We start from the raw sequence: 14,375 nt of genomic DNA on the forward strand, positions 1-14,375 counted from the left end.
TCACTATTTCACTAAGGTACTTCATGTAAACTCGAATATTTTCACAAATCCAATTTACCGTTAGACAGACTATCACCTCGTGAATCCCAAAACTGTTTTAACCAAGAACACTATCAGATATTTATGTTACAGCTCGTCTGAAACAACTTACTCTATCAGTGAAGTAGTGTACATCACCTTTTTTTCTTCTGAGAAAGTAGGACTACTTGTTATCCAATATGTTCCCCGTCAACACTAGTGTCCTCGATATGTTTTTTTCTTAGTTCTGTCCACTCCTGAAGTAGAATATAAATTATTTCTGATTTTACATACTCTCGTTCATCTTCTCATCATTATGATTACAAGAAAAGGGCAACAATTTACATTCTAAACCAATGAAATGGGAACAAGTTTAAAACTTTATACCCCAAAACTAACATCAGAATTCACCATGAACTTGCACTGTTACACTTGTACACACACACGCACAGACGCACGCACACACACACACACGCACACACACACGCACACACACACACGCATAAACACACACTTGCAGTCAATGATACAACGACTTCATCTAAACCCATTTGCTTAAACATGAAATTTTTATCCCACGTGTCACCTCTCCCTCAGGAATACGATCATAATTATGTAGGGTGAACAGTGGATATAAATATACGTAACGGTATACTAATAGGACCTGCACGTAATACTGCAAAATGATTATTATGATATAGATGATGACTGGCGGGGGAGGAAACTTACCGAATGTTCCACCCGAAGGGTTTGAAATGCTATTGAGGGAGGTAAGCATTTCAAACCCTGAGGATGGAACGTTTGGTACATGTTCCCGACAACAAAAGTCATCATACATGAGTTAGTCAAATACGTCAAATACGTCGTCAACCACCAGCACAACGCACTCGATCGCTCGCTCGCGCAGAGCCAAACTCACTGTGCGCGCGCAGTCTTAGGCCTTCCCTGTCATTTGTTACGTGAAAATGTTTTCCCATGGGAGAACATTACAAGAATGTTCGCCTATGGGCGAACATAACGAATGTACCTCCATCACGTGACTGTGTTTAGCCAGTCACTAACCGGTATTTGACTAACCCATTTTATATAAAATAATGTAGCCCCACCCAATTCATGCTCCGCCTGTGAGGACGATCCCCTGTGTTGTGTTCTCCCTTGTTTATGTATGATTACAGCGTACGCAATGCAATGTCGCTATTTTCCAATGATCTATGTTATCACGGACAATATTGTGACGTAATCCACAATTTGTATTATAGTGTTTGTATCTTTTACTTCTGTTTTTTTACATTCTTTGTAGAAATTTTTTACGTGAAAAAAAAAAGAATTGTAGAAACAAACCTGAACCAAATAAAACTAAATTTGACTATCCCCGAGAAATATCGTCGCAAAAATGCCAACATATTTCTTACTCAGGTAGATTTGTTTAGTTTATCGTGATCGAATTTGCTTATTATCTGAAAACAAAAATAAAATCATTTTAACATGTGATGCAGGTCTACTATTTACGAGCAAATAATGTAATTATGAACACTTCGATGATTTTGGCAACCATTTGAATGAGGCTTTGAGGCTGAGTGCAGCAACGCATTGGTATATAAGATATAATAAATAATCAGCCACCATTAAAAATCATATTAAAACCCCCCTTGTCAGTTGTTTCCATGGCAACACACTTCTTTATGAACACCAACATTTTGTCCAACAGTGTCGTTTTTGCCGTATAACGGTGATTGGTTCTTCTGAGTGGCGATGATTTCCGCAGACAAAGACACGCAAAGTGTCGTTTTATTAGATTGAATTCTTGCCGAGTCTTTCTATAAAGCAGTAGCACAAGAGCAGAAAAGGCCTACCATTATTGGTGAATTGCGTCCGTCATGATCAATCTGCAGTTCATGACTCCTTTCCTTCCTCGTCTTAACAGTATTTACAGTAAAAATGTCATTTGACAAATTAAGGAATTACGTGTGCTAGGTCAAAGTAGTATATTGAGTGGAGCCTGAGTCCATGAAAGTTTGTTGAACCATTTTATCCTTATCCGTTACAGAGGGCCCTGTATAATAATTATTTTCGTATCCTTCTCGTTAACATGAAAATTACAACAACAACAGCAACAACAACCCTCCTCAACCAAACTCATGTCAAGCTGTGTCGACCATCTTTTTTTTTCCCACTATGTTGTGTATGCAAAGAGAGGGTGTGTGGAGACTTTGCCTTGATATATCTTACAGTGAATAGATCAGTGTGAGACTGAATATCGATTTTTGTACCTGCTAAAGCTATATAATAATGATAATAATAATAATAAGTACAGCATTTGTAGTGCGCCTTCGATCTAGTAGCCTATTCTGAGGCGCAGAGGGACGTAATTATAAAAAGAATAGCGTACAATATCGTCATAATTGTACATAAGAAGGTTGAAAAAGAAAAAAGAGATATATAGAAATACACACCCAATGAGCAATTCGTTGAAAAATTATAGGATACACCTCGGCATCACAGAGGTCAAGATTTAGACGTTACCCTCAGGCATATTAAATATGAATTTTTCACAGTTTAACTTCTCCGTCTGAATAATCAAAGTCGTGTGTTTGCTCCACACATCTCGAGTTTAGAGGAGAAGAGTAATCTGTCAAAATGATGCTGCAGAATTTAGGGCTCCATTTTCTATATTCCCCACATTCCTCAGCAAGGGGTTACATCTGAAGAAGTCGTGAAATGGATGAAATTATGCGAGAAATGAAAGATGAAAAATTAGTTTCAAATGTTTTCTCGTGCATGCATAAAATAATATTTATTTCACATTACATTTAAAGTTAAACTTGGACGAGGACGCGATGTTTGACGAGTTCCTAAGATAGGAGACGTTTCTTTCTTAAAACGTTCAATAATTGAAATGAATAAATGTAATTTTAATTCCTTGGACTGATGATTGAAACATATCGACCTCTCAGTGGATGCCTACTTGGATGAGTTATGATAAAGTATGATGATGAATTGCCAATTGTTACTACCGGCTTTTTACTTCTATTTCTCTTTGCGCATACAACCGACCAGGAGTCTTATTTTGTTGCTCTCATTAAAGTAGCTATGATTACAGGGAAATGTTCTGCTTGGTTTTGTTTTATTGAGAATTCTTGTGTAGTAATGATATGTGCATTGCCTTTAAAACACTTATTTCCGTGCATAAAGTTATTGTATTTTCACTCAACTTTGCATTTTCTTTTGATTTGAAAAGCTTGGGAGAAGGGTATAGCTAGCTTGTATAAAACAGAGTTGAAAAATATCTGGTTTTAATTTGAGCACATTATACGAACAATTCTGTTGTCGAGACTGTCTATATGGTCCTACAGAGCTCAAATGTCTTCGTTTACCAAATGAGAAATCAAACGCTACTTATGCTGTGCGGCTAAATTTAATGCAAATCCCTTTTTTTCGGCCGCTTGAAATTTGTAAATGCTGAAGAAGAGTAATGTTTGTCTGTTTCAAGAATAAAGTTGTTATTTTGTTATATGAAGGGCTGTTTCAAAAGAGCATGTTTCACTTATATAGGGTGCAATGTTTGTATGGATCTGTGTGTGTGTCTGTGCACGTCTGTGCACGTGGAGTTGTCATAACACACTGTCATGTTCTTTTGCCAACAGTATTTATTTGAAATTTCTGCTCTTCGTGTATATTTGCAAAGTCATGACTGTTGCTCGCCTGCGCTGTGTACGGTAGGGAGAGATGCAATGTTAATCTGTGCTCTCGTGAAAAAATGACGTCAACCGATGTCCAGCATATATGACTTCTTGACGTATGGGATGTGACGTGTATCATGATAATTATCAGCTTCTATAATCTTAGTTTGCAGATTTTTCGAGTCTATGTTTCTCTGAAAGTCACTAAATCTTTTGTTCAAAAAGTGCAGAAGGGAAACTCTAAAATCAAGTTTTTCTCTTTTCATGCACTTCAAAACAGTTTTAAAAAAACCTTACAGGCACATACTCACAAACACACACACACACACACACACACACACACACACACACACACAAAACACACAAACACACACATACACACACACATACACATATGAACAATTTGAACGCAAAACGAATGCCATGTTTTCTTTTGAGCATGGTTATCATCAAATTGAGAAAGGGTTAAGTCTTTTCAACAATGCTGCACTCGTTTCATAACAAGGGGTATTTGTGAAGATGTTTTTTAGATTTTGTCCCATTTTAACAATTTTCCTCAGCAGCTTCAACCTCGAATATTTCAAGTGGAATAAAATGGATAGTAATTCATTTTTGCTTTGAAACTCTTCATATATATATATATATATATATATATATATATATATATATATGTGTGTGTGTGTGTGTGTGTGTGTGTGTGTGTGTGTAAATATATATTCATCTTTTTTTACTGAAGCGACTTCTCGCGTGTGAAGGACAGCATTAATCACTTCAGAAACCCTATAATGCGTGAAGCCTAGATGCATGGTGAACAAATTAAAGAAGTCTTAAATCCCATGCCTCCTTTTATTCCATTTTTTTTTTTTGGGGGGGGGGCTTGTTTGCTTGGTATATAAATATATATATATATATATATATACAGTTATATGTAAACATATAGTCCGTTTTATAGCATTTACATCTGTCCTCTTTCGATTGCTTTATAATTATATCATCAACTGTATTAATTTGCCTTCTTCTCATTGATCTTTTGGTACTCAATCATTCTGATCTAGTTTACGAGAAGATTTTTTTTATTGTTATCATTATTTCTTTTTAACATCGCACTTTTTTACCGAGATTTGAGAAGAGTTTTTTGTTTATAACAAATGGGTTTAAGCGTATAATTTTGAGCGCTAGTATGTATATAATGTTTTATTTGTATAATTCAATATAGTTACATAGTTGTTTATAAGGTTCAAATAAAAAAAAAATACGTGCTTCTTCACACTCACACACACACGCACACAGACACACAAATCATGATTACGGTAAATACTTATAAATGGCAATGATGAGATGAACAAGTCACCAATTAGCGTATACCCTTCGCACGTTACCAGAAAGAAATAGTCGCTAATCAAATCCTTGTACCTTAAATTAGAACAAAAAGGCATTTATTGGTGATTAACTCTTGGTGTGCTTTGACTGCAAATTGGCTCAGAAAACCCTGCAGCTTCGTGCACACTGTCCGAAGTCCCTGGCACGGAAAGGGTTAAAGTCGAACCCATAGACGCTCGAAATTTTAAAAATAGGGAAACCCTTCAACGGAAATCAGGGAAACCCTTCAATGGAAGTCACTAAAGTACCAGTGCTATGAACGACCTCCTTGAGCTACTATATTAGGGAGCTTTAGATTTCAGACGCGCGGACGTTCAAAGGGAAAAAAACATGATCTGAGCGTGCGCAGAAGCGTGTGTCAACTTGACCCGCGCTTCTGCGCACGCTCAGACCATGTTTTTTCCCTTTGAACGTCCGCGCGTCTAAAATCTATATATATTATTACATGTTTTACAGAATGTCGGTATATTAGAGAAAGAGTTTGAATGGTTCTCTTCTTATCTGACTGAAAGAAAGCAGAAAACAAAAGTTGGTAAAGACTTGTCTGACTGTATGATCATTAAGCACGGTGTACCACAAGGTTCGATTTTGGGACCGCTGCTCTTTGTCATGTATATAAATTCGCTCCCGGAAGCGGTGACAGAAGTCAATTGTAAAATCCACATGTATGCTGATGACGCAGTTTTATTATTTGAAGGTTCATCAACAACGGAACTAGAGAATGATATGCAGAAAAGTTTGAGTGCTGTCAATGATTGGTTGAAGACTCTTAAATTAACAATGAATGCCGGTAAAACAAAGTATATGCTTTTTGGATCAAGGCAACGCACTCAAAACTTTCCTAATATGAAACTTTCAGTTGACGATACAGAGATCGAAAGAGTAACAGAGTTTATGTATTTGGGTGTACTACTAGATGAACATTTAACATATGAAAGACAAGTAAGTTATACCGCAAAAAAGATATCTAAGAAGATTGGTTTTTTGAGAAGGACAGCCAAAGAATGTGTTCCAAATGAAGTGTTTAGGGTATTTTGCAATGCGCTCATAATGCCCCAATTCGATTATTGTGATCTTGTATGGTCAAATTGCTCGTTGGCTCTATTGAGAAAGTTGGATTTGTTGCATAATAGAATGGCGAGGATGATACTGGGTGCTCACCCTAGAACACATATTGTTGATATGTTCAGGAAACTAAAGTGGCAGAACCTTGAAGAAAGGAGACATGTTCATAGAATGTGTGAGGTATTTAAGTGCGTTAACAACATCGCGCCTCCATATCTGTCACAACGCTTTGCAAAGCCCTCACACACAGTGGGTACTAGGTCAAAGACAAATGCATCTCTATCTGAAGGTGGTTGTCAAATTTTGAATAATAGTGGCAAACGCACTTTCCAGTACGTGGGTACCAAAGAATGGAACAGCCTCACACCTGAGCAAAGGCAACTAAATACAATCAGTGCACTACGAGTATCAATGAGAGGACACACGCGGCCCATCCCTTAATTGTAAAAACAGTGTAATCCGATTTATGTGCTTTGTTTCTCGATTGTAGCAGATTTTGTTGGTATTGACGTTTGTTTGTAAGCCGTTCACATTTACTTTATCATGCTTTCGGAGTGCCTTCCCTTCTTACCCCCTCCTTTAGTTATCTCTTTCTTTTCTTCTACTGCCTTTTCCTTCATCTTTCTTCTTCCTCTGCAAATCTTCTTCTTCTTCTTTTCTTCTTCGTACTCCGCCCGTTTTACTGTTAAGATATCTGTGTAATGACTGGAGTGATTCTGGGAATAAGAAATGAGATTAAATACTTTATCCGTTTATGCATTGTGCAATTGTTTTTTAAGGACCATTTCATTTTATCATACTCATGGAAATTAATATATGATAATTTCAGATATGTGTGTGTAATAATAACGTATATTTCGAATGATGTATTAATGATTATGTTTAAAGACATTCTAAGTTTGTTTTATCAAATGTGTAATTATTTTTTGAACTTATGTTTTGTCAGTTGCAGTTTTATCTGTAAACCTTTGTTTTCAAATGTCATGTGTTGTATTTGTATGTTTTTACCCATTTGCAGGGCCCTCATGGAAAGCAGTTTTATAACTGACGAGGCTACCCTGGTTAAATAAAACTGGAAATAAATAACAAATAAAAATAAAGCTCCCTAATATCACTTCACGGAGTTGAAGGTACGGTTGCTGTGGGATTGAATAATGATGCACACTGCCATTTCGTGTGGCATATTCTATAGAAGCAGTCGTGGCAGGACTGTCGTATAATGTACATGAGGACTTTGAATACCTAGCATGCCTAGGGAATAGGTGACAAACGAACAAAAAAAAAAGTCGTTTTAACAATGTAAAATGGAGCAAACGTTGTGAAAAAAAGAAGGTGTAGCTATGATCATTATGTGTCGCACGCAAGATTTTGCATTGTTAAACATTTTGAAAATTAAAGCTTCGTAGCTGCCCTGTTACCGCAATTCGCTCCATCTGGATCAGATATTAAACAACAAATTTAATATGCCTATACCAATGCTGATCATTACCATGAAATTAATGTGAAGACAAAGAGGGCGCTATTTCTAATGAATTTTGACGTCCATCGTACATCATGCCTGGGCAGGGAAAACACAATATTATGACCCTCCAGTTATGCCGTCTGTCTGATGAATTATGTAAAATATACGCTGCCAAAAATAGCTAGCTGCACTATCACTCGTCAGTAGAAGCAAGGAGGAGGACCTGGCAAACTCGGTCTGGATTAAATTCGTCAAGGATTGTGTTTATTTGGGTTTGGACACGATTCGGAGAATTGGAAAATGGCAAAGCTGATTGGCAAAGGGTTCTTATCATTTTCTCTCACAATTCATTACTTCATGATTCCGGATGGCTGAAAAGTGTATATTTTTCTCTTGTCCTCCCCACTCCACCCCTCTCTCCCCCCTCTCTATCTCTATGTATGTATGTATGTATGTATGTATGTATGTATGTATGTATGTATGTATGTATGTATGTATTACGTATCTATCTGTCTATCTATCTATCTATCTATCTATCTATCTATCTATCTATCTATCTATCTATCTAAACGGTATGTTCCCCTTAAAAATGACGATGGGACTTCCCTTTTCACCCTGATAACTGTCAAAACTATATTAAAAAAAAAAATCTAAATGCCATTTCCGGGTATGAAATTGTAGCTTCCTTGCTATATATATCGCAGAAAACCCCATGGTCATGGTCATGAAGAAATACAGATCTTCGTTTCGCATGTCATGGGTCCATTTTCTCCTAAGTGCACTGGTTGATGCTCTTCTCATCCATAATAAATAAAAACATTTTGCTCACAATTGACAGGGCAGCCAAAATATGAATTCAAACTCTGTGTATGAAATTACATCAATATGTAAGTATACAAATTTGTGAATATACAACTATTGCTGTCACAATCATCTCGATGACATAAAAAAGAGAAACCCCCCCCCCACAACAACCAAAAGTGGAGAAGAATTCATTCCACAGTCTTCACATGGATAATGATTTCATATCTTCCTTTGATCATTCATTTTCACAAATTAATAATGTTTGCAAAACACAAAAATCTGCACCTTTTTCACTTCTTAAGTGAAAAATGAAAAGAACCAAGCAGTCACTTTTTCAAAAGAGATTTCCTGACAGGACACAATGGGAAGTTTGGTATTTGTAAAGGCGTGAACACGATGGACAATGCGTCACCTTATACATAACATGGAGGGAAGGGACTTCTGATATGTTTCTCTATGATCACTGAAGCAAATTGAATGCATTTTTTTCTACAGGATGTAGGTAACGAATTGTGGTTCATACCCTGAAATTGCATTTTGATCGATTCATTACTTTTCAGGTTATCGTTACAGAAAATCCGATTGCAACTTTTAATTTGGGGGGGGGGGGACATACAGTATATATGTATACACACATATATACACATACGGTACGTGTATATATATATATATATATATATATATACTATATGTATATCATATATACATATTATGCTACATGCGTGTGCATTTATTTATTTTGTCTATGTTTCTATCAATCATTTGCGTGAAAGTATACGAAGTCTGTCTGTCTGTCTTTCCTTCTCCTGACCTGTTGGTATTTTATATGGGCTTTCTTGTTGTTGTTGTTGTTGTTGCTGCTGCTGCTGTTGCTGCTGCTGCTGTTGCTGTTGTATGTGTGTGTATGTGTGTGTGTGCGTGTGTGTGTGCGTGCGTGCGTGTGTGTGTCTCAAGTCGAATTCTTTCGACAGCTGCTCTTCATGCGTATAGCATTGTAAAATGCCTTTTTTCTGTCACTATCAGATTGAAGGCGCCCAAGTGAGTGGTAATCAATTTAAGATCAATCTTAAACCCTTCTTACCACTCCACTTGATGTAATGTAGCTGGGTAGGTCGGAGAATATAAGAAGTCAAGATGAGTAGTCGATATTTATTTTTAGCTCGCAGTCTGTTGCTTATTTAATATCCGACGAAATCGTCTCTTTGAGCTCTTAGCCATTATTCCGCCCGCGATTTCGCCGTAAAGTCGCCACCGCTTTCTTTTCTGCCAAAGACACACCTTGTCACAGATGATAGTTCTGTGACGAAGTTGCAATTCTTGGGGGTACTGATATGTAGGCTTTGTTCCGGCTCTTCCGAGCTGATGGAAGAACAAGTCAAAGTAGAAAAATCCTTCCGCCACTTTTTTTTTTCCTATGACAGCAAGACCTTGTTACAGAATGATGGTTCTGTGACGAAGTCGACTTTCTCGGAAGTACTGATCTATAGGCTTTTCTTTTTCCAGCTTGTGGGAGGACCGGTCAAAGTAAAAAAATCCTTCCGCGTCGTAGGAGGACTCCAACGTTATATTGAAGATGCGGTAATTACGATCGTTAACACATTGTAACTATTTGTTTCTCTCCATCTGTCTGCCTGTCTGTCTGTCTGTCTGTTCGTCTACCTCTCTGCATGTCTTTCAGTCAGTCAGTCTATCTTTCCGTCTGTCTCTTTCTCTCATTTGATAGTGCCTAAGTTGTATGTATTCAGCAATGAGAGTTTATCATTTTTTGTTGTTAATGCAAATAAACGAACATAATACGCAGCGTTTACATTTAATATAGCCAAAATAATGCCATCTATTGACTACAAGTACATCAACAAGGGATACAATGTCTTTAACAAATCTATTCATGCAACTTACCAACACGCACATACACTTATACACACTTATAAAGCCAGAATGGTTGGCAATATATATATATATATATATATATATATATATATATATATATATATATATATATACATATATATATAATATATATATATATGTATAGACTGCGAGAAGGGGTCTCGACCATTTACAGCACCAGTGTGGCTCCTTCATTTAATATTTATATTCAGTGCGAGAAGAAGAGCAATCGTGGACGTAGCTAGGGTCAACGTGCCTGTTTATTGCCGAGCTTTCGGTCCCGTTAGGACCTTCATCAGGGCTGTAACGATACAAAGATGATCACTCGTATGGCTACACTAATAGATATAAACATATATATATATATATATATGTATATATATATATATATATTTATATACTAATATAAACCTAAATGGCGTGAGTCTGTAATGACTATGTAATCAATCAATCCGTAATTATATAACAGAATCCAATTTTTGTATCGTTACAGCCCTGATGAAGGTTCTAACGGGACCGAAAGCTCGGCAATAAACACGCACGTTGACCACTAGCTACGTCCACGATTGCTCTACTTCTCGCACTGTATATATGTGATTTAAAAAAAAAAACCTGAAATGGCATTAGACTATATATATATATATATATATATATATATATATGCTAATTGAACAAAAATCTAAACACGATCAAACTAAGCACAATGCAACTGACGAAACAAAACTGAACAAAACAAAAATGCTGATTGCGTTCATCCATATAACCCTTTAAGCCTTGTTTGCTAAGTTTGGAATGCTGATAATCTTAATCACGCACAGTAAAAAGTTAGGTGAATCTTCAATTGCTTCCGACGCATGCGGGGAATAAAAATTGTCCCAACGGATTTCCACGAACTGTCATAAATGTTTTATACCCACAATAATATTGTGTGTGTCTCTCTCTCTTTCTCTCTCTCTCTCCTCCTAATCTACAATAGATCACGTGCCGAGCACGTAAGAGTATAATAGCACTGACCCCAAGCCGCATCCCTCATCGGATTCCTCCGCCAATGATCTCCTCCCGAGAGAAGTATGAAGCCATCATAAAAGATGACAATCGTTGGCAGTTATAGATGTGCACTTGTCAACTTTGACCGATCAATTACCAATCCGGCCGAGAAGAATTGGGGAGGACAAGGACTGATGCGAGATTTATAGCGATGTATAAAGGCAGTGCATGATAACCGCAGCGAGGAAGAAGACCTGTCTAAACAATTTCATACTTCAGTGAAACTTCTTTTTGTGCTCTGTCTTCAAAGAAAAGAGGAGAACACACCGAACGATCGATTTAAAATGTTTTTTTTTTTATAATAATTTGAAGATGTGTCCATGATGAATGTGCGACAAAGCCAATTTTCCATACCATATTTTTATACATATTTTGGACAATAAAGAAATGAAATGAAATGAACTTCGTGTCCATGCGTTTTTATAAATGAAACCATGTGAATTAATTGACAGATAAACTAATTTTTTCGCAGTACATACACACAAACGGACATACACATACACATATGTTCATAATAATGTGTATTAGAATGAGAAAATGCACACTATATATCATATCATAAAAGTACATGAATATATATGTGTGTATATATATATATATATATATATATATATATATATATGTGTGTGTGTGTGTGTGTGTGTGTGTGTGTGTGTGTGTGTGTGTGTGTGTGTGTGTTCAAATATCGTCCCGGAATGAAAACAAAGGTCGTAATCATTATTTCGATGATAGCCGGGAACTGAGCACTTATTAAGACCCAGTGTGTCATACCCTTTATGACAGGGAAAGAGATATAAAGATTTCCCAAGGAGTTTAAGAATAATTTCTTAGCTCTTCTGCTTCCTTTTTTTTTTCCTCTGTAAGAATATTAAGGGCATGAGGAGTACTTTTTGTCTAGTTACTCCGTCATGCATCTTTAAACTGTAATTAAACTAAACAAGGACTAATTACTTATTCAGAATAAAGGAAACGGACATACTTTTGTGATTTACATTGAAACCTGTCTTGCGTTCAATTTTGTCGGCGTTATATTTCTGCAGGAACAAGACTGCTATAATGCACAGAGCAACAAGGCAGGAATCTTCATGAGCTGGATGGCATGTAACTCTTGAAACCGACTGGCTAAAAGGAGATCGAAATCGAAATCCTCCACAATGTAGAGAAAAAGAGAAAACAGAGACATTAAACGAGAACTGAAATGTTCAAGGATCAAAGGGTCACGTGACATCATCAACAAACCATCTCATAGCTCAAGGCCTCAGTTCCTACCCGCGTCTTCCGCTTGACGACAAAGAAGATTGATTTGTTGTTATTGTTTTTCTTTTTATCTCTTTAGTGACCAGAAAAGTTTTGCATCTTATCAATTCCTCCGAAACTTCTAGATCTCTGTAAAAGTTATACATTTAATTTTGGTGTACATGAAAAAGATAGAAAAGGTTTGGAAAATTCTTTATCGCTGAAAGATAATGCTTCTGAGTTGAAAATTTTATCTTTTCATTTGCGCTCCAAAGACAAATAAAAAGTAACGTGTAGGTACTATTTATAGGACTTCTAGACGGCGATCATCTATTCTAATGTAAATGTCAAGTTCTTCTGCTTTCTCTTTAAATTTTCCAGTTAATGCTAACTTTCTGTGTTGCCTCTTCCTTCCCTGCTTTTGCCTATCCCCTCAAAAACAGTTATCGAACTCAATCCCCTCCCTCAGGTGTCCCCCCTCTCTCTCTTCTTCTTCTTCTTCCTTTCTTCTTCTTCTTCTTCTTCTTCTTCTTTTTTTTTCTCTCTCTCTCTATATATATACATATATCATTATATATATATATATATTTATATATCAGAATATATATTGAACAGGTGACGAAATTTATCATTCTAATTGCTAATTTCTGCTGACCATACGGAGTTTGTTCGTCCTGTAAATTTGATTCGTCCATTCGTAAGTTTTTCTTTCTGAAGCGTATAATATCTCGGTGTAAGGAAAGCAAAGCCTGCAAGAAATATTGTGTACAGGTCTATATCATGTGCTTTGGTAGAATTGTGCTCAGGTGATATGTTTGGAATAATTTAAACCAAAACCCAAGTGCAGAGCCTACGTTAGTTATGGTGTCTCGTGCACACCGTTCCAATCGGCATTTAAAATGAACATGGATTATTTCGACATAGGTTAATCTTGTTTGCGCGCGTATTTTATAGATGAGCACAATGTCGATTTCGATCAACTATTTCTGGACCCATTTCATATAAAAGTTGATATGATGGCGACTCTTGCTGGAATGGTGTCATGGTAACGACAAGAATCTAGCTTCCTGATAGGCTGTTGCTAAGGGAGTTGCCATTCAAGCAAGAGTTGCTATCCGACCATCTCTTATGAAATGGGGCCAAGAAATTGCAGTCACGTCAACCGTGATCTCAGTGGCAGATGTTCATGTACCGGCCCTCACCTGTCGTAAGAGAAGAACTAATATTGTAGCTGTAGAAGTGATATTGGTGAGGATTAATGTTGTCATTGATATCGTCGTCTTTGTCAGCATTATATTCTCTGTCGTGGTTTGAAGTATTTTCTCTGCAATAGAACTAGTGGTATCATCTGATGTAGCAGTGTGACTATTTCAATAGATTCATTGTGATGACGCGAAATTCGATCTACAGTAATAATCAAGCTGCATCGTAATTATTTATGCTGAGAAAAACGTGCAGTCATCATTCTTTGTGACAGGCACAATGGAATCGAAATCGATCTCAATGCCGGCAGCGTTGAAACAAGAAATACAAGGGAACTGCTTTCCCGTTAACTATTGCGACTACAAAGGCAACAGATACATACAAGAAGAAGACGGGAACAATCCCCTGCTCTAGTTGCGCTCCTTCGTTATCTCTTTCAACATCCGTTGCGAGTTTCAAATTTCCCACGAAACGAAATCATAATTCATATTACCAGCTGCGACAGTCCACACCGCAACCCTCGGGCCGATTGTACCATTAAGGAAATGATGCTCCTTGGAAGAGTCAACCAGTTCTTCCGTACGTGCTAG

This window comes from Diadema antillarum, unplaced genomic scaffold (genome assembly GCF_040938485.1).
Source record: "Diadema antillarum isolate AM-2024a unplaced genomic scaffold, OU_Dant_1.0 scf00000037, whole genome shotgun sequence".
Classification (NCBI taxonomy): domain Eukaryota; kingdom Metazoa; phylum Echinodermata; class Echinoidea; order Diadematoida; family Diadematidae; genus Diadema; species Diadema antillarum.